A 20,799-nucleotide genomic window follows, 5' to 3' on the forward strand; every position below is an offset into this window, starting at 1 on the left:
TACGCCTTGTTCTATAGGAATTGTTACACACTATTTCCTTCCTGTGTCTCCCCCCTATGTATCTCTTCATGTGTATATTACACATATAACCTCATAACGCGAGAAAACAGACGCCGCAGGCAGAGGAGTGAAGGGAAACGGAGTGCGCAAGAAACATGATTGGGTAAAGATATCAAAACCAGAAGAAGGAACATTGCCACTGAAAGCCGCAGCGAGAACGCAGTCGCAATATACGGGGCGGAGAATTTCCCGGAGAATCCGCCACGCGGTTAGCAGTGAAAAGTCCCTTTGCATATTAATGATGCAATACACAGGACTAGTATTAATGATGCAATATACAGGATTAGTATTAATGATGAAATACACAGGACTAGGCTTTTAGTTTCACATTTTAATTTGGAAGGATTATTAGGTAATTGTATAAGGGTAAGAATAGCATTCCCCCCCAACTGTACCTTTTTAGCAGGTGTGATAAAAATATAAGTATATCCTATACTTATTGAAGCAGCAGCCTGTGTATACAGGGATATACCAAATAAGTACACATGGGAAGGATGTTGATCCAGGGATTAATCCGATTGCCAATTCTTGGAGTCAGGAAGGAATTTATTTTTCCCCTTATGAGATATAATTGGATGATGTGACTCTGGGGTTTTTTGTTTGCCTTCCTCTGGATCAATAAAGAAGTATAGATATAGGATAAAGTATCTTGTCTAAATTTAGCACAGATTGAACTTGATGGACGTACGTCTTTTTCAACCTCATCTACTATGTAACTATGTAACTATGTAACTATACAACACCGAGGTCTATGTAAGGGAAGTGCCTGATCGGAGAACAAGACTATTCGTAGGCTTGGTCGGGTGAAGCAGAGGCGGGCTTTTCAAAGGTGCTTTGCTCGCAATAGCAAAGCACTCGGCGTTGCGGTGCCGGAGAAGCCTGGCCAAGCTGAGGACACGTTTTAGAGATACAGCCAGGTTCTACAAACGGACAGACTCGGCCAGCGGGGAAAGCCAGGTATCCCGTATATAGTACTGTGTTGTACCTGGACGAGGTAAGGCTGCGCTTATAGTGCCGGCGACGTCACGGCAAAACAAATGCATTTTCACCGTCAGTGCACGCGACGGCGATAAAGCGGCAAAGCGACAGTGCTACCAAAAATCTGGTAGTCACTGATATTTGATTTTTTTCGGCGACGGTCTCCCCTTGCAGCCAATCGGGAGCTTCTCCGTGCCTCTGCCATCCCCCTTTATGACGTCTTCCAGTGACGTCGCCTAAACTTCCAAATACAACTCGTCGCAATGGCAACAGCGACGGGTGACGTCATCGGCCGCGTTGCCTTCGCCGGCTGTATAAGCGCAGCCTTAGCCTTCCTGAAGCAGGCGCCCTGCACCTAGTTGAGGGTAGTGTCTCCCCCCAGGCCCCAGTTAGGTGTGTATTTCCCTGTTTTGTGTCACTTTGTATGCCTGCTGTTTTTACCAGAATAAACCCCATTTGGTTCCACTACCTTGTCCTGCCTAGTGACGTTGATCCCGGAAGGTAAAGGTGTTTAAAAGCGCTGGTCTCCTGTGACAGTCTGTAATACCTGAAGCTTAGTATTAGTATTAGTATAAATTATGAATTGTAAACTACATACAAAGAATCTGTATTTTCAAACAAGGATAATTTCTTTTCAGTTTAAATTGAGGTTGAGGTAATAAGATGAGAAAGCCAACCCCCTCCTGGAAGGCAGCAGGGTCTCCATTAGACATTCAGGCAGGGCTGGCTTGGGGGCAAGGGGGCAAGTATACGTCGTGGGTTGTGTATATATACATATAAAAATATAGATATATAGATCACAAGAGAGAGAAAAAGGGCAAGAGAGAGGGTGAGAGGGCCGGAGAGCAGGGACGCAAGAGAGAGATGGGGCAAGAGAGAGGGTAAGAGAGAGCAAGAGACAGCAGGCACGCAAGAGAGAGGGCCTGAGAACAGGCACGCAAGAGAGAAAGGGCTAGAGGGAGCAAGAGAGAGCAGGCATGCAAGAGAGGGGGCAAGAGAGCAGGATGTGCGTGTGTGGTTGTGGGGTGTGTGTGTATGTGGGGGTGTATGTGGTGTCTGTATGTGGGGTGTGTATCTGGTGTGTGTGTGTGTTATATATACATATATACATTATACATATATATAAGTATATGTATGTATATTTATGTATATATACACACAGACAACACATACTAGCCGCCTGGACCCCCAAGCCAGCCCTGCCTGAATACCAAATGGAAACCCTGCCTTTCAGACGGGGTTGCTTTTCTTATCTTGCTTTTTGGGTTTCATCTGAAGTTCAGGCTTGATGCCTCCTGCTTCTTCCTTTTGACTTTTGCGCGTTTCATTCCAAGTTCTTTATCTAGTTGTTCAGGTTTCCACTGATGCCCATCAGCGTAGCAGCAGTCACAGCACACCGAGCACCGTGGCAGCAGGACCGGGACACCAAGCAACGTGGCAGCAGTCACAGCACACCAAGCACCGTGGCAGCAGGAACGGGCTGTTAAGATTCATTCCAACACTGTATTAATGGCGCATGCGTCTACGTCCTAATGAGATAAATGTGAAAACCACAGATTTATTATAAGCAAGAGCTGAGCAGATCGTATATCTCTTTGGTTATATTCATCACAAGCAAGTAATATTAGAGGGTTCTTAACACGGAAAGGACATTTCAATGGAAGTGTTGCCTTCAATGATTGAGACCACATTGATGTCTGGGAGCAGCGATGAGTGAAGGGCTGGCTTTCAATAGGTGACTCACTGAAAATTAGCGAGACCTAAAGAGGTGTCTTCTAACAAATCAACAAGGCTATGGAAAAATAAACTTTTGGGTCAAAACGCTGGCAAAATAGCTACTATTTATGCCCGAGCTTACAGGGGATTATGTTGGTTTTGGTAAGAGATAATGGTATTAAATAGATTGGTACCTGTTTTGCCGACATGTATCCTTCTTCTATGGCTGATCTGCTTCTGTGCCGCGGGCCTTTTCTTGATGTTACCAGTCTGGAAGCAGGAACAGTTTGACTTCTGACTGGAGGGCACTAACAGCCAGGTTATATACTCATTGGCAAGGCATGGCACCAAAGGAATGGCACCAAGAGCATGGCATGCCCCATAGGAATGGCACCAAGGGCGTGGCATGCCCCATGGGAATGGCACCAAGGGTGTGGCATGCTCCATAAGAATGGCACCAAGGGCGTGGCATGCTCCATAAGAATGGCACCAAGGGCGTGGCATGCTCCATAAGAATGGCACCAAGGGCGTGGCATGCCCCATAGGAATGGCACCAAGGGCGTGGCATGCCCATAAGGACGATTTCTGCTTCTTCCTTTTGATTTTTGCGTTCCATTCCAAGATCTTTATCTAGCTGCTCAGGTTTCCACTGATGCCCATCAGCTTAGCAGCAGTGTCACCGCACACCAAGCACCGTGGCAGCAGGAACGGGACACCAAGCACCGTGGCAGCAGGAACGGGCAGCTAAGGTCCATTCAAACACTGTATTAATGGCGATTGCTTCTACGTCCTACGGAGAGAAATGAGAAAAGCAAAGATTTATACCAGAAGCAAGAGCTGATCTGAGCTTATATTCTCTTTGGTTATAATCATCACAGCAAGTAATATTGGGGGTTTTTCCGAACACCAAAATGACATGTCAATGGAAGTGTTGCCTTCAATGATTGAGACCCCATTGATGTCTGGGAGCAGCGATGAGTGAAGGCTGTCGTTAAGTGAGACTCACTGAAAATTAGCGAGAGCTAAAGAGGAGTCTTCTAACAAATCAACAAGGCTTTGCAAAAATAAACTGTTGGGTCAAAACGCTGGCAAAATATCTACTATTTACGCCCAAGCTTACAGGGGAACTATGTTGGTATTGGTAAGAGATAATGGTACTAAATAGATTGGTACCTATTCTGCCGACATGTATCCTTCCTCTATGGCTCCTGTGGCTGATCTGCTTCTGGGCCGCGGGCCGCGCCTCCTGCTACTTTAGGCCATTTTCTTGATGTTACCAGTCAAGAAGCAGGTGACTTCTGACTTGAGGGCACCAACAGCCAGGTTATATACACTCACTGGCATTATGACCTCATGTGACATTTTTGCCTCTGTGACATCATTGCCTCTGAGACAGGGCTGCCTGTAAAAAAAACTTTTTAACTTAACTTTTATTGAGTTTCAGTACCGTATACAAATAACATTACATCTCCTCCTTCTGGTAACAACAAGTAACATCAAACAACAAATAAGGAACACACATCGCGGGGAGTGGGGGGGTATTTTATCTTTCTTGGAGTTGCATCTCCCTATGTCTTGCTCACCGTTTCATCTCCCCAATGCTGTCCTGTTCTGTTACTTCTATTACTAGGTCTGCCCCATCCTACCCCGCTCCTGAGCGTCCCACAGTCAGAGGAGAAAGTATTTATTACTATCACAGCGGGATTGTGGTGTTACTCGCCCCGGGATGTCCGAGGCAGCCGCGGCAGCCAGACTTTTTGGAATTTAGCGCCAGTATCATTAACCAAACTCGTTAATTTTTCCACCTGGCACACAAACCAAATTCTGTGTCTAATTTTAGATATGGGCGGAATTTCTTCCTGTTCCCACAATGCTGCGATCTGGCATCTTGCTGCCGTTGCAAAGTGAGCAACTCATTTACTTTCGGCTCTGGTTACACCCTGTGCTGGTTTGTGCAGCCCCCTGCAGTATATGTCTCTGGCATGGCAGTCCTGGTAACAGCAGGCAGTGCCAGTGTTAATCAGTCACAGGGCTGTACATGTGAGATCACACCGTTATTGTTACATTGTTGCACTTTCAGGTACACGCTTGTCTGGAAGATGCGGATTCATATGCCAAGGTGAGTGGTCTTCCTACAGTTAGATCTGCCCTGTTACTGGGGCAGGTGGCGGGGGAGGGGGGGGCAGGTGGCGGGGGAGGGGGGAGCGGGTTATCCACTCTCCAGGTATAAAGATGTGGCTGTCTCTCTCCCCTGGAAAGGTATACAGGGATATACCACATAAGTAAACACAGGAAGGAGGCTGATCCAGGGAGTAATCTGATTCCAAGAATTGGCAGTCAGGAAGGAATGTATTTTTCCCCTTATGAGATATTAGCTTTTGTGCCCGGCTTCGCCCGGGGAATGTAATATTGAATACGTGTCGTCCCCCGTCCCCCCTGCTGCCGGCACAGCTCCTCTATTGAATAAACAATGTGTATATATTTTGTAATGATTTTGGTTTAAACATCACCCTTCCTGTATCTCACATCACCCCCTCCCCCCCTCCCCTCAACTTACATCACCCCACGCGGATCTCTCTCTCTCTCTCCACCTCCTCTTCCTTTCTCCCTCCTCTCCCCTCTCCTTCCTTCTCTCTCCTGTCCCTCTCTATACACACACACACACACACACACACACGAGAGAGATACATGGGAAGAGGGGGGGGGGGAAATAGAGCGGGCTTGTGAGGTGTGAAGGAGTGTGGGGAGGGGCTCGCAAGACCACAGAGGGGGAGAGGGGGATGTAACTCTAGTCCTGGGCCCCCAGGAAATCCATCTGCGGCCCTGACAATACTCACGGCTGTATACGTCCTGGAGAAAGAAAAAATTTCTGGGGGGTCGTGGGCAGTTGCAGAGGTCCCACGCTCTTTCCCCAGGCATTTAATTTAATGAGAATACACAAAAACACAGCGCACAACGCTCATAGTGCATTAAAAGAGATATTATTCATAGCAAGCAGTACAGGTAAGTATTGTGCGTACATCAAAAAGGAAATAAACAGGCATGTCAGGGGTTAATGTTACCCATGCGCCAGACAAATCGCCAGATAAGATGTCATCAGTAGTGGTAAAAGCAGCTTCCCGTCTCTGGAACTCTCAGTCACAAGTCAGAGTGTGTAGATCCTGGATAGTCCCACTCCTATAGATGGAAAGTCCAGCAGACTCGTGGTAGACAAGGATGGTAACCGTTGGAGCAGGTAAAACTCTTGCGATGGCTGGGTACACGCTCACAGCCCTCCAATCCTTTACACTACGGATCTGTGACGTCACTGGATAGCGACACCGCAACTCGCGTCACGATCTCTTCTCCGGTAGATGAGTTTTAGCCCGCAATAGTAGGATGAATTGTCCAGTTGAAAAAAGCACATAGAACCTTTCCAACGCGTTTCGAAACCTCACGGTTTCTTCATCAGGGTATAATGAAAGGTTAAAACATGCGGCATTGAAATACCCCACGCTATCATCTGATTGGCCCGCCAGTCGGGTCCTCCAGCCAATACAGAGATAGCGGGGAGGAGTCAATGACCCCATGTATCACAACATACTGTCGCTATGGACAACATTAACAACAATAATAACTTTAATCAAGCAAACAACATTACAATGGTTTTGTGTATTCTGTCTAAACGTTTAGGGGGTGTTTTGAGCCATCCCTGGTCTCACGGCTGCAGACGCTCCATTTTTCCAGTGTCCACAAGGTCACGTATTTATTTTATTCATCACTGTTTATCACCTCACGCTTGTGAATTGAATGTAGTTGCAAACTTTACTTCACTTCCTCTCACATTTAATTTAATGCCGGGGGATCGCGTGAGGCCTCTGCAACTGTTAACTTATCGTGATTCCACAGCTCTGTGACATGTCGTCATCTGACGCGGACGAAGGTAGGTGAGGGACGTGAGAGCTGGGGGGAGAGAGACGGGGGCGCAGAACTAAAAGTTTGCGCTCCCCTGCTCTAGACGGTCGGTCCATTAAAAGGCAATACAACCTGCACTGAACCCAAACATAGCTTTTATTTTAGGCAGACAGTAAGTTTTATTGATGGCAAAAATCATGAAATAATATCCTGTGAATCCCTTATAAAGCAACGCCCCCTATACTGTATATTATATTATACTGCAATGCGCCCTATATATTATATTATTCTGCAATGCGCCCTATATATTAGATTGTCCTGCAATGCCCCCTATATATTATATAGGGGTTACTACCGCTAAGGTATTGAAGGGGTTAACCTGTACCGCTACCCACCCGGTAGGCATAAACACCCACCACGGGCCAAATACCACCTTCACCCAGCCCCTCTACCCCCAATAAACATTAAAATACAATACAAACACCAGTACACCCATTGATTGCCAGTGTGGTTCGCTGTCAATGGGAGCAAAAAAACCCCAATAGACATAAATGGACACCCAACTACCCACCCCTCAATCCCCCCCCCCCCCTAACACATACAGTAATGGACAAAATTCCTATTATTCAGATCTGGGTAGTAGCTCATTTGCTCATTAAAAATAAAACATTATCCAGCCAGTATAAAGTAAATTAAAGTTGGACTTACCCCTACCAGTGTGAAGGCCGTCCTCGTCCTCATCACCGTCCTCCTTGTGCAGCAACATTAAAATAAAAAAAACGAACTACTGGCCACTAACCCCTTAATTACCTTAGCGGTTAGTAACCCTTTCTGGGTATAGATATTTTTTGGCAAATGCTTGTTTTTAATTAATTGTTATGTATTTTTTTTTTTAATCTTGCCCATTCATTGCCATTGTGGCAATCCATGTCCATATTGGGGGCATGGTTTACCACAGTGACAATCAATGGGTAGATGGGGTGGGGGTTGGGGGTAGTTGCCCCGGGGAGGGTGGTTAAGCCTCTCCGGTGGGTAGCGGGGAGAGGTGGTGTTAACCCCTTAATTACCATAATGGTTACTAACCGCTAAGGTGATTAAGGGTTTAGTGGCCAGTAGTTAGGTTTTTTTTTAATGTTGCTAGCCGCGGAAGACGGTGATGAGGACGAGGGCGACCTTCATCCTGGCAGGGGTAAGTAGAACTTTAATTTTTGTTTTATGCTGGCTGGATAGTGTTTATTCTTAATGGGCAAATGCGCTATTATCCAGATCTGGATAATAGGGATTTTGCCCATTATTGTACATATGTTTATTTATTTATAAAATATTTTACCAGGAAGTAATACATTGAGAGTTACCTCTCGTTTTCAAGTATGTCCTGGGCACACAGCTATAATGACAAATACATGTTTACAAATACAGTTACATAAATGAGCAGGGTATACATTATAAACAAGACATTGCGTGCACAGTTAGAGATAATATATATTATGAGCGTATGAAACAGTTACAGACCAGATTAAAATGTGTGACAGCCTTAGATTTGAAAGAATTTAGACTGGTGGTGGATGTGAGAGTCTCTGGTAGGTTGTTCCAGTTTTGGGGTGCACGGTAAGAGAAGGAGGAACGTCCGGATACTTTGTTGAGCCTTGGGACCATGAGCAGTCTTTTGGAGTCAGATCTCAGGTGATAGGTGCTGGGGGTTGTTGGGGGTAGAGAGGGTGGGTAGTAGGGTTGTTGTATCTTAATGTTTTTTGGGGGTAGATGGGTTGGGTGAAGGAGGTAGTTGCCCCAGGGTGGGTGGTTAGACCTCTCGGGTGGGTGGCAAAAGGAGCTTACCACTGCTATGTAGTGAAGGGGTTAACTCCTCCCCCATCCTTCCCAGTAGGCATAACCACCCACCCTGTGGCAACTACCCCCTTCACCCACCCCCTCCCCCCCAAGAAACCAGGTACTCTGGCTTAACCCCTTCAATACCTTAATGAAGCTGTTTTTATTTGATTTTAATAACACATTATTGAAGCAGGGGGTCTCCGGAGCAGAACCTCATTAATTTCAGGTCTGGGAATCTCCTGCGTCACGTGACCGGGAGATTTAAATGGACAGGAGATACCGGCACCCCATAGCGGTGCCTGTAACTCGAGCAGCAGGGTGTCCCCGAGGCTGAAATGAATGTGATTTCGCTCCACATTTTGTAAAGACAAGGAGACGGAGCACTGGCCACATCACGACGGCCGTTCAGCCAATGAGGGAGAACCGTCATGGCCACGCACACCACACCTCCACCTCGCGCATTGCCTGGAGTCCACCAGGTTGTGCTGCTGCCGGGAACGAGCGCGCACTGGGGCCTTAGCCTAAGAGCTGTGCAGGGAGATGCAGCTCTCTCGGTGCGGTTCTCTCGGTGCAGCGCTCTCGGTGCGGCTCTCTCGGTGCAGCTCTCTTTCGGTGCGGCGCTCTCGGTGCGGCGCTCTCGGTACGGAGCTCTCGGTGCGGCTCTCTTTCGGTGCGGCGCTCTCGGTACGGCGCTCTCGGTGCGGAGCTCTCGGTACGGAGCTCTCGGTACGGAGCTCTCGGTACGGCTCTCTCGGTGCGGCTCTCTCTCGGTGCGGCTCTCTCTCGGTGCGGAGCTCTCGGTACGGCTCTCTCTCGGTGCAGCACTCTCCCTTGGTGCGGAGCTCTCGGTGCAGCACTCTCTCGGTGCGGCTCTCACAGACTGCGGGAAGATCGCATGGGCAGAATGTAGAACGCGGCTGAGATAAGGACACTGCTGTCCCGAGCGGTTTTGGCATTTCCTGCCTCACGGTTTGTGACTCGCGATGACACAAATGTCAGACCGGGAGGAAGGGTCAGGCCACACCCTTCCATTTGGCAGTGATACCATCGAAGCTACTAGAATAGGCCCCTATATATTAGCCTGGGGGATGGAAAATACAGTGTGGGAGGGAGAAAATACAATGAGGGAGAAAAACAATGGGGGGGGGGGGGATAAAATACAATGGGGAGGGAGAAAAAACAATGGGGGGAGGGAGAAAATACAATGAGGGAGGGAGAGAATACAATGAGGGAGGGAGAGAATACAATGAGGGAGGGAGAGAATACAATGAGGGAGGGAGAAAATACAATGAGGGAGGGAGAGAATACAATGAGGGAGGGAGAGAATACAATGAGGGAGGGAGAAAATACAATGGGGGAGGGAGAGAATGCAATGGAAGGGGAGGGATAAAATACAATGGGGGAGGGAGAGAATGCAATGGAAGGGGAGGGATAAAATACAATGGGGGAGGGAGAGAATGCAATGGAAGGGGAGGGATAAAATACAATGGGGGAGGGAGAGAATGCAATGGAAGGGGAGGGATAAAATACAATGGGGGAGGGAGAGAATGCAATGGAAGGGGAGGGATAAAATACAATGGGGGAGGGAGAGAATGCAATGGAAGGGATAAAATACAATGGGGGAGGGAGAGAATGCAATGGAAGGGGAGGGATAAAATACAATGGGGGAGGGAGAGAATGCAATGGAAGGGATAAAATACAATGGGGGAGGGAGAGAATGCAATGGAAGGGGAGGGATAAAATACAATGGGGGAGGGAGAGAATGCAATGGAAGGGGAGGGATAAAATACAATGGGGGAGGGAGAGAATACAATGGAAGGGGGGGAGGGAGAGAATGCAATAGGAGGGGAGGGAGAAAATACAATGGGGGAGAGAATACAATGGGGGAGAAATACAATGAGGGAGAGAGAGAATGCAATGCGGGGAGGGAGAAAATACAATGGGGGGAGGGAGAGAATGCAATGGGGGGAGGGAGAAAATACAATGGGGGGAGGGAGAAAATACAATGGGGGGGGAGGGAGAAAATACAATGGGGGGAGGGAGAAAATACAATGGGGGGAGGGAGAAAATACAATGGGGGGAGGGAGAAAATACAGTGAGGGGGGGGGAGGGAATGTGATGTCCGCTGGAAAATGCACCAGAAAGCAAAGTCTGATCCTTTAGCAAGATCTGATCTGTGGCCGAAACAGGAAAATCAAGAAAAATAAGGCAGCGAGGGCTGTATTTACTAAACGCCGCTACGTATGGCACACTTATTTGAGAGGCCCTGCTAAACCGCTCCTTTAACAACTCACTGGAAGGATTGCAGGTCTGACTGGCAGGGAAAGGGTTACTCCTGGGTGTATACGTTGTGGCTTATTTATAGACTAGATATTCCATGCTGTGCTCTTGAAGGAGCACACCCCCCCTTCTTCCCTCTCCTCTCCCCCCCACTCTCCAGCCCTCCTCCCCCTCTACACCCTCCAGCCCTCCTCCCCCTCTACACCCTCCACTCTCCAGCCCTTCTCTCTCTCCCCCAACCCACCCACTTTGAAGCCCTCCTCCCCCTCCACCCACTCTCCAGCCCTCTTCACACGTGGAAGAGAATCGTTTTCTGAGGGTCTCAGTAACGGGATTCACTGTCCCTCCTCCCCCCCCCCTCCCTATGTGCCCTGCTGCTTATGCTTTAGTTTTCCGGGTATGTGCCGAATAGATAAGGTCCCAGAAATTATGCAAGGTCCTTTGTTTGTGTACATACAGAATGTGTAGCGTGAGAGGGGTGCGTATGCATCATGGAGAGTCGGGGGTGTATGGGTTATTGTGCTGGGAGGTGTAACGGTTTCTGTGCCGGGGGGTGGTGGAAGGGTTTCTGTGCCAGGGGGTGGTGGAAGGGTTTCTGTGCCAGGGGGTGGTGGAAGGGTTTCTGTGCCGGGGGCGGTGGAAGGGTTTCTGTGCCGGGGTGGTGGAAGGATTTCTTTACCTGGGGTGGTGGAAGGGTTTCTGTGTCGGGGGGGGGGGGGGGGGGTGTTTGGGTGGAAGGGTTTCTGTGCCGGGGAGGGGGTGGAAAGGGTTTCTGTGCCGGGGGGGGGGGGGGGGGTGGAAGGGTTTCTGTGCCGGGGGTGGTGGAAGGGTTTCTGTGCCAGGGGAGGGGGGTGGAAGGGTTTCTGTGCCGGGGGGTGGTGGAAGCGTTTCTGTGCCGGGGGGCGGTGGAAGGGTTTCTGTGCCGGGGGGTGGTGGAGGGGTTTCTGTGCCAGGGGAGGGGGGTGGAAGGGTTTCTGTGCCGGGGGGTGGTGGAAGGGTTTCTGTGCCGGGGGGTGGTGGAAGGGTTTCTGTGCCGGGGGGTGGTGGAAGGGTTTCTGTGCCGGGGGGTGGTGGAAGGGTTTCTGTGCCGGGGGGCGGTGGAAGGGTTTCTGTGTCGGGGGGCGGTGGAAGGGTTTCTGTGCCGGGGGGAGGTGGGAGGGTTTCTGTGCCGAGGGGAGGTGGAAGGGTTTTCCGTGCCGGGGGGGTGGAAGGGTTTCTGTGCCGGGGTGGTGGAAGGATTTCTTTACCTGGGGTGGTGGAAGGGTTTCTGTGTCAGGGGGGGGGGGTGTTTGGGTGGAAGGGTTTCTGTGCCGGGGAGGGGGTGGAAAGGGGTTCTGTGCCGGGGGGGGGGGGGTGGAAGGGTTTCTGTGCCGGGGGTGGTGGAAGGGTTTCTGTGCCAGGGGAGGGGGGTGGAAGGGTTTCTGTGCCGGGGGGTGGTGGAAGCGTTTCTGTGCCGGGGGGCGGTGGAAGGGTTTCTGTGCCGGGGGGTGGTGGAGGGGTTTCTGTGCCAGGGGAGGGGGGTGGAAGGGTTTCTGTGCCGGGGGGTGGTGGAAGGGTTTCTGTGCTGGGGGGTGGTGGAAGGGTTTCTGTGCCGGGGGGTGGTGGAAGGGTTTCTGTGCCGGGGGGTGGTGGAAGGGTTTCTGTGCCGAGGGGGTGGTGGAATGGTTTCTGTGCCGGGGGGCGGTGGAAGGGTTTCTGTGTCGGGGGGCGGTGGAAGGGTTTCTGTGCCGGGGGGAGGTGGAAGGGTTTCTGTGCCGGGGGGAGGTGGAAGGGTTTCCGTGCCGGGGGGGTGGAAGGGTTTCTGTGCCGGGGGGTGGTGGAAGGGTTTCCGTGCTGGGGGGGTGGGGGGGGGCGGTGGAAGGGTTTCTGTGCCGGGGGGCGGTGGAAGGGTTTCTGTGCCGGGGGGTGGTGGAAGGGTTTCTGTGCCGGTTTTCCCCTCGTTACAATTGACTCTAGACGGAAATCCGATCCGTCGCGGCCACGGAATTAAGGTTGTGTTTGTAAACTAAATAGAAGTAGCCGCATTAGCCCCGTGGCGAAAGTGCAGAGTAAAGGAGTACTTCAGTATTAGGTGGTACCTTTTTTTTTTATTCAGACTAAATTGATATTATAAAACGAGGTTTCGCGAGTTCTCTTCGCTTCCTCAGGACGCGCGAGACGGATTTACTGAGATCGCAGGAGTTTAACACGGATGTAAAATCCAACGTCAACTAATGTAGAGAACTTTGTAAAACTACAACTCCACAAGTGCCTCAATCAGTGGGATAGCCTGAAAACCTGACCTGTTGGGGGCCCTTGAGGACTGGAGTTGGCCGCTCCTGGGTTAAACAATCTGGTTACGTGAAGGAGCCCCCAAATAAGGAAAGGTTTATTTAAGCCTCACCCCCCCCCCCCTCCCCACACACTTGATTGAATCTTTTGTTTGAAAAGCGCAGCGAAGATTAATCCAGACAGTATAAACCGTTGAAACGTGCTTGCAGTCGGACAGGCTTTTCACACCTTGCGATCGTCTTGTCCCGTCTCCGTCCCCGGACATTTTGTTAACAATGTTGTAAAACATTTTAGAAATAGAAATACGAGAAATCACAATAATAATAATAATAATACATAGCTGAGAGACCCGGCGTTGCCCGTGAGTTAAATTTGCCGCTATGAGTGAGGGAGGGGGAGGACAGTGGACAGGAGGGGTAGGGGGGGGGGACAGTGGACAGGAGGGGTAGGGGGGGACAGTGGACAGGAGGGGGGAGGAACGTGGACAGGAGGGGACGACGACAGTGGACAGGAGGGGACGACGACAGTGGACAGGAGGGGACGACGACAGTGGACAGGAGGGGACGACAGTGGACAGGAGGGGGGACGACAGTGGACAGGAGGGGGGACGACAGTGGACAGGAGGGGGGACGACAGTGGACAGGAGGGGGGACGACAGTGGACAGGAGGGGGGACGACAGTGGACAGGAGGGGGGACGACAGTGGACAGGAGGGGTGCCGACAGTGGACAGGAGGGGTGCCGACAGTGGACAGGAGGGGTGCCGACAGTGCACAGGAGGGGTGCCGACAGTGGACAGGAGGGGTGCCGACAGTGGACAGGAGGGGGGACGACAGTGGACAGGAGGGGGGACGACAGTGGACAGGAGGGGGGACGACAGTGGACAGGAGGGGGGACGACAGTGGACAGGAGGGGGGACGACAGTGGACAGGAGGGGGATGACGACAGTGGACAGGAGGGGGACGACGACAGTGGACAGGAGGGGGACGACGACAGTGGATAGGAGGGGGACGACGACAGTGGACAGGAGGGGGGACGACAGTGGACAGGAGGGGGACGACAGTGGACAGGAGGGGGGACGACAGTGGACAGGAGGGGGGACGACAGTGGACAGGAGGGGGGACGACAGTGGACAGGAGGGTGGACGACAGTGGACAGGAGGGGGGACGACAGTGGACAGGAGGGGGGACGACAGTGGACAGGAGGGGGGCCGACAGTGGACAGGAGGGGGGCCGACAGTGGACAGGAGGGGGGCCGACAGTGGACAGGAGGGGGGACGACAGTGGACAGGAGGGGGGAGGAACGTGGACAGGAGGGGACGACGACAGTGGACAGGAGGGGACGACGACAGTGGACAGGAGGGGACGACGACAGTGGACAGGAGGGGACGACGACAGTGGACAGGAGGGGGGGACGACAGTGGACAGGAGGGGACGACAGTGGACAGGAGGGGGGACGACAGTGGACAGGAGGGGGGACGACAGTGGACAGGAGGGGGGACGACAGTGGACAGGAGGGGGGACGACAGTGGACAGGAGGGGGGACGACAGTGGACAGGAGGGGGGCCGACAGTGGACAGGAGGGGGGACGACAGTGGACAGGAGGGGGGCCGACAGTGGACAGGAGGGGGGCCGACAGTGGACAGGAGGGGTGCCGACAGTGGACAGGAGGGGGGACGACAGTGGACAGGAGGGGGGAGGAGTGGACAGGAGGGGGACAACAACGGACAGTGGACAGGAGGGGGATGACGACAGTGGACAGGAGGGGGACGACGACAGTGGACAGGAGGGGGACGACGACAGTGGACAGGAGGGGGACGACGACAGTGGACAGGAGGGGGACGACGACAGTGGACAGGAGGGGGACGACAGTGGACAGGAGGGGGGAGGAGTGGACAGGAGGGGGACAACAACGGACAGTGGACAGGAGGGGGACGACGACAGTGGACAGGAGGGGGACGACGACAGTGGACAGGAGGGGGACGACGACAGTGGACAGGAGGGGGACGACGACAGTGGACAGGAGGGGGGACGACAGTGGACAGGAGGGGGGACGACAGTGGACAGGAGGGGGGACGACAGTGGACAGGAGGGGGGACGACAGTGGACAGGAGGGGGACGACGACAGTGGACAGGAGGGGGACGACGACAGTGGACAGGAGGGGGACGACGACAGTGGACAGGAGGGGGACGACGACAGTGGACAGGAGGGGGGACGACAGTGGACAGGAGGGGGACGACAGTGGACAGGAGGGGGGACGACAGTGGACAGGAGGGGGGACGACAGTGGACAGGAGGGGGGACGACAGTGGACAGGAGGGTGGACGACAGTGGACAGGAGGGGGGACGACAGTGGACAGGAGGGGGGACGACAGTGGACAGGAGGGGGGCCGACAGTGGACAGGAGGGGGGCCGACAGTGGACAGGAGGGGGGACGACAGTGGACAGGAGGGGGGAGGAATGGACAGGAGGGGGACAACAACGGACAGTGGACAGGAGGGGGACGACGACAGTGGACAGGAGGGGGACGACGACAGTGGACAGGAGGGGGACGACGACAGTGGACAGGAGGGGGACGACGACAGTGGACAGGAGGGGGACGACGACAGTGGACAGATGGGGGGACGACAGTGGACAGGAGTGGACAGGAGGGGGACAACAACGGACAGTGGACAGGAGGGGGACGACGACAGTGGACAGGAGGGGGACGACGACAGTGGACAGGAGGGGGACGACGACAGTGGACAGGAGGGGGACGACGACAGTGGACAGGAGGGGGACGACGACAGTGGACAGGAGGGGGACGACGACAGTGGAGGGGGACGCGGAGGCAGGGAGGGGGGGCGTGAAAGGCAGGGGGAGTGAGCGCCGGGGAGGGGAGGTGAGTCAGCGCCGGGGAGGTGAATGAGCGCCGGGGAGGGAGGTGAGTGTGATGGGGGGGGGGGGGGGAGGGGGGAGAGGTGTGTGTGTGTGTATACCCGGCGTTGGCCGGAGGCAGGGGGGGAGTGTCAAAGGCGGGGGGGGGTCAACGGCAGGGGGGGGCGTCAAAGGCAGGGGGGGGGGCGTCAAAGGCAGGGGGGGGGGCGTCAAAGGCAGGGGGGGGCGTCAAAGGCAGGGGGGGGGTCAAAGGCAGGGGGGGGCGTCAAAGGCATGGATTCCTCCCCTGCATTTCCTCACCTGGCAGCATGGCGCGCTCCTCGGGCTGCCACTGGTTCTCTCCCCCCTTGTGGCCTCCGCCGACTCCCGGTGGCACAAAGGAGGTATTAACTCCCTGCCGCCCTCCTCCTGCTCCTCGGGATGTTGAGCCGTAGGGAGCGTGCTGTGGGAGGTGGGGTGAGGTGTGGGAGGTGGGGTGAGGTGGTGGAGGTGTGGGAAGTGGGGGGGTGAGGTGGGTGAAGTGGGAGGTGGGGGGGTGAAGTGGGGGGGGAGAGGTGGGTGAAGTGGGGGGGGGGTGGGGGAAGTGGGGGGAGGTGGGGGAGCGACACACACGCGACACCTACCTCTACTTCCGGGCGACGCCATCTTCTCACTCGGCGGCGCGAGGGAGGAAGGGGTCCTTCCGTGCGCCGCGAGGGAGGAAGGGGGTCGTGCCGGGGAGGGAGGTGAGTGTGATGGGGGGGGGGGGGGGAGGAGGAGAGGTGTGTGTGTGTATACCCGGCGTTGGCCGGAGGCAGGGGGGGGCGTCAAAGACAGGGGGGGGCGTCAAAGGCAGAGGGGGGGCGTCAAAGGCAGGGGGGGGGCGTCAAAGGCAGGGGGGGGGCGTCAAAGGCAGGGGGGGGCGTCAAAGGCAGGGGGGGGGCGTCAAAGGCAGGGGGGGGGCGTCAAAGGCAGGGGGCGTCAAAAGCAGGGGGGGGCGTCAAAGGCAGGGGGGGCGTCAAAGGCAGGGGGGGGCGTCAAAGGCAGGGGGGCATCAAAGGCGGGGGGGGGGGGCGTCAAAGGCAGGGGGGGCGTCAAAGGCAGGGGGGCGTCAAAGGCAAGGTGGGGGGGCATCAAAGGCAGGGGGGGCGTCAAAGGCAGGGGGGGCGTCAAAGGCAGGGGGGGGCGTCAAAGGCAGGGGGGGGCGTCAAAGGCAGGGGGGGGCGTCAAAGGCAGGGGGGGGCGTCAAAGGCAGTGTGGGGCGTCAAAGGCAGTGTGGGGCGTCAAAGGCAGGGGGGGCGTCAAAGGCAGGAGGGGCGTCAAAGGCAGGGGGGGCGTCAAAGGCAGGGGGGGCGTCAAAGGCAGGGGGGGCGTCAAAGGCAGGGGGGGCGTCAAAGGCAAGGGGGGGCGTCAAAGGCAGGGGGGGACGTCAAAGGCAGGGGGGGGGCGTCAAAGGCAGGGGGGGGGGCGTCAAAGGCAGGGGGGGGGCATCGAAGACAGGGGGGGCGTCAAAGGCAGGGGCAGGGGGCGTCAAGGGCAGGGGGCGTCAAAGGCAGGGGGCGTCACAGGCAGGGGGTGAGGGGCGTCAAAGGCAGGGGGTGGGGGGCGTCAAAGGCAGGGGGTGGGGGGCGTCAAAGGCAGGGGGTGGGGGCCGTCAAAGGCAGGGGGTGGGGGCCGTCAAAGGCAGGGGGTGGGGGCCGTCAAAGGCAGGGTGGGTGGGCATCCAAGGCAGGGGGGGCCTCAAAGGCAGGGGATGGGGCGTCAAAGGCAGGGGGGGGGCGTCAAAGGCGGGGGGGGGGGCATCAAAGGCAGGGGGGGGCGTCAAAGGCGGGGGGGACGACGTCAAAGGCGGGGGGGGGGCGTCAAAGGCGGGGGGTGGGCTTCAAAGGCAGGGGGGGGCTTCAAAGGCAGGGGGGGGGCGTCAAAGGCAGGGGGGGCGTCAAAGGCATGGGGGGGCGTCAAAGGCAGGGGGGGGGGCGTCAAAGGCAGGGGGGGGGGGGCGTCAAAGGCAGGGGGGGGCGTCAAAGGCAGGGGGGGCGTCAAAGGCAGGGGGGGGCATCAAAGACGGGGGGCGTCAAAGGCAGGGGGGGGCGTCAAAGGCAGGGGGAGCGTCAAAGGCAGGGTGGGGGGGCGTCAAAGGCAGGGTGGGGGGGCGTCAAAGGCAGGGTGGGGGGGCGTCAAAGGCAGGGTGGGGGGGCGTCAAAGGCAGGGGGGGCGTCAAAGGCAGGGGGGGGCGTCAAAGGCGGGGGGGGGGCGTCAAAGGCAGCGTCAAAGGCAGGGTGGGGCGTCAAAGGCAGAGGGGGGGCGTCAAAGGCAGGGGGGGCGTCAAAGGCAGGGGGGGCGTCAAAGGCAGGGGGGGCGTCAAAGGCAGGGGGGGCGTCAAAGGCAGGGGGGGCGTCAAAGGCAGGGGGGGGCGTCAAAGGCAGGGGGGGGCGTCAAAGGCATGGGGGCGTCAAAGGCAGGGGGCGGGGGGCATCAAAGGCAGGGGGTGGGGGGCGTCAAAGGCAGGGTGGGGGGGCCGTCAAAGGCAGGGGGGGCGTCAAAGGCAGGGGGGGGCGTCAAAGGCAGGGGGGGGGCGTCAAAGGCAGGGGGGGCGTCAAAGGCAGGGGGGCTTCAAAGGCAGGGGGGGGGGGGCGTCAAAGGCAGGGGGGGGGCGTCAAAGGCAGGGGGGTGGCGTCAAAGGCAGGGGGGGCGTCAAAGGCAGGGGGGGCGTCAAAGGCAGGGGGGTGGCGTCAAAGGCAGGGGGGGCGTCAAAGGCAGGGGGGGGGGCGTCAAAGGCAGGGGGGGCATCAAAGGCAGGGGGGGGGCATCAAAGGCAGGGGGGGGGGCATCAAAGGCAGGGGGGGGGGCATCAAAGGCAGGGGGGGGCATCAAAGGCAGGGGGGGGCGTCAAAGGCATGGATTCCTCCCCCTGCATTTCCTCACCTGGCAGCATGGCGCGCTCCTCGGGCTGCCACTGGTTCTCTCCCCCCTCGTGGCCTCCGCCGACTCCCGGTGGCACAAAGGAGGTATTAACTCCCTGCCGCCCTCCTCCTGCTCCTCGGGATGTTGAGCCGTAGAGAGCGTGCTGTGGGAGGTGGGGTGAGGTGTGGGAGGTGAGGTGGGTGAAGTGGGGGGGGGGGGTGGGAAGTGGGTGAAGTGGTGGTGGTGTGAGGTGGGTGAAGTGGGGGGGGTGAGGTGGGTGAAGTGGGGGGGGGGAGGTGGGTGAAGTGGGGGGGGGGGGAGGTGGGTGAAGTGGGGGGGGAGGTGGGTGAAGTGGGGGGGGGGGAGCGACACACACGCGACACCTACCTCTACTTCCGGGCGACGCCATCTTCTCACTCGGCGCCGCGAGGGAGGAAGGGGTCCTTCCGGGCGCCGCCATCTTATGCGCACCGAGGGAGGAAGGGGGTCCTTCCGTGCGCCGCCATCTTAGGCGCCGCGAGGGAGGAAGGGGGTCGTTCCGGCCGCCGCCATCTGAGGCGCCGCGAGGCAGCTGCAGCCTGCCTGGCCACTGCCTGTTCCCCCGCCGGGGAGGGAGGTGAGTAGGAGCGCCGGGTAGTGAGGGAGGCGAGTTTGAGCGCCGGATAGTGAGGGCCGCGAGTGAGGGAGGTGAGTTTGAGCGCCCGGGAGTGAGGGAGGCGAGTTTGAGCGCCGGGCAGTGAGGGAGGTGAGTAGGAGCGCCTGGGAGTGAGGGAGGTGAGTTTGAGCGCTGGGGAGTGAGGGAGGTGAGTAGGAGCGCCGGGGAGTGAGGGAGGTGAGTTTGAGCGCTGGGGAGTGAGGGAGGTGAGTAGGAGCGCCGGGGAGTGAGGGAGGTGAGTTTGAGCGCCGGGGAGTGAGGTAGGTGTGTGTGTCCGAGGGGGAAGAGAGTGGCAGTTGGGTGACGTCACACCCACCAATCTGATTGGCCAGAGGCTGAGAACCAATCAGATTCACTGCAGCTAGTACCAACCATTCGATTTTATATATTAAGATAATAATAGCAGCATGTTCTTGTATAGCGCTGCCAGTTTTACGTAGCGCTTTACAGAGACATTTTGCAGGCACAGGTCCCTGCCCTGCAGAGCTTACAATCTATGTTTTTGGTGCCTGAGGCACAGGGAGATTAAGTGACTTGCCCAAGGAGCCGACACCGGGAATTGAACCAGGATCTCCTTCTTCAAGCTCTCAGTGCCAGTCAGCGTCTTTACTCGCTGAGCCGCGCCTTTCCGCACCGCGATAATTTTTTTCCGCTTCGTAAGGGGATTCTTATCTTATCTCTTTCGTCGCGGCGTTCGGACTTAAGAGCATTTTCTGATCGTTTCTGCAGAATGAAACTACAAAAAAAAAACAAAAAAACGCCTCCTTAAGATTTGTTAAGAGAAAAACAAAGTAATTAAAAGGCAGATGTATACTTGGAAGAAAAAAAACAGTTTTTTGTTCTCAACAATGTATTTCGGCAAGATTTCCCACCCTGCCCACGGACTACGTTAACCCCTCCACCTTGCCAGCAGGCACATAACCAAACGGTGGGGAGGGGGGGTTACATCAAGGAGGGGGCGGGCTGGAGAAGGGGTATTTAGCAGGGGCCCGTGCTCTTGGGGGCACAGCCTGTAACGATTTCCCACCCACCCATCCCCAAGTTAAGGTGATGCAGGACTGTCAGATTTTGTACCAAGCAGAGACGACGCCGGGGGGGGGGGGGGGGGGGGAATCCTACAATGTACCAAGGCCCCGGGATAGTCCCAACAATCGCCCGGGAGGCTGGAGGCCCCCCCCCCCCCAACTGGATGGCTATGTCCAAACAGCAGGCGGAAGGCGGGCTCCCCACTGTGCCGAGGGGCCCCGAGCCTCCACTAGGGGGACAGTGGCCGTGGGCTGGGGAGGGAGGTCAGCCTGTAGGTCCACCCGGCGACCTTCCCCAAATGGTTAAGCATCCGTGGGTAGGGTTGCCAGGTG

General features: G+C 55.8%; 1 protein-coding gene and 1 long non-coding RNA gene across 2 annotated transcripts in view; one reads left to right on the forward strand and one right to left on the reverse strand.

Moving 5' to 3' along the window:
* Positions 1-380: 380 nt before the first annotated feature.
* On the reverse strand, positions 381-4,151 carry LOC142470062 (uncharacterized). The gene is made up of 3 exons (XR_012789156.1): positions 3,928-4,151; positions 2,949-3,544; positions 381-2,567 (listed from the first exon to the last, which is right to left on the reverse strand). It is a non-coding gene; the product is annotated as an uncharacterized LOC142470062 (long non-coding RNA).
* Positions 4,152-4,756: 605 nt separating this feature from the next.
* LOC142470059 (dipeptidase 2-like) overlaps positions 4,757-20,799 on the forward strand; it is a 113,410-nt gene continuing 97,367 nt past the window's right edge. The window contains exon 1 of the mRNA XM_075576960.1: positions 4,757-4,873. The gene's annotated coding sequence lies outside the window, so the exon portion shown is untranslated. The remainder of the gene's footprint in view (positions 4,874-20,799) is intronic.

This window comes from Ascaphus truei, chromosome 19 (genome assembly GCF_040206685.1).
Source record: "Ascaphus truei isolate aAscTru1 chromosome 19, aAscTru1.hap1, whole genome shotgun sequence".
NCBI lineage: Eukaryota > Metazoa > Chordata > Amphibia > Anura > Ascaphidae > Ascaphus > Ascaphus truei.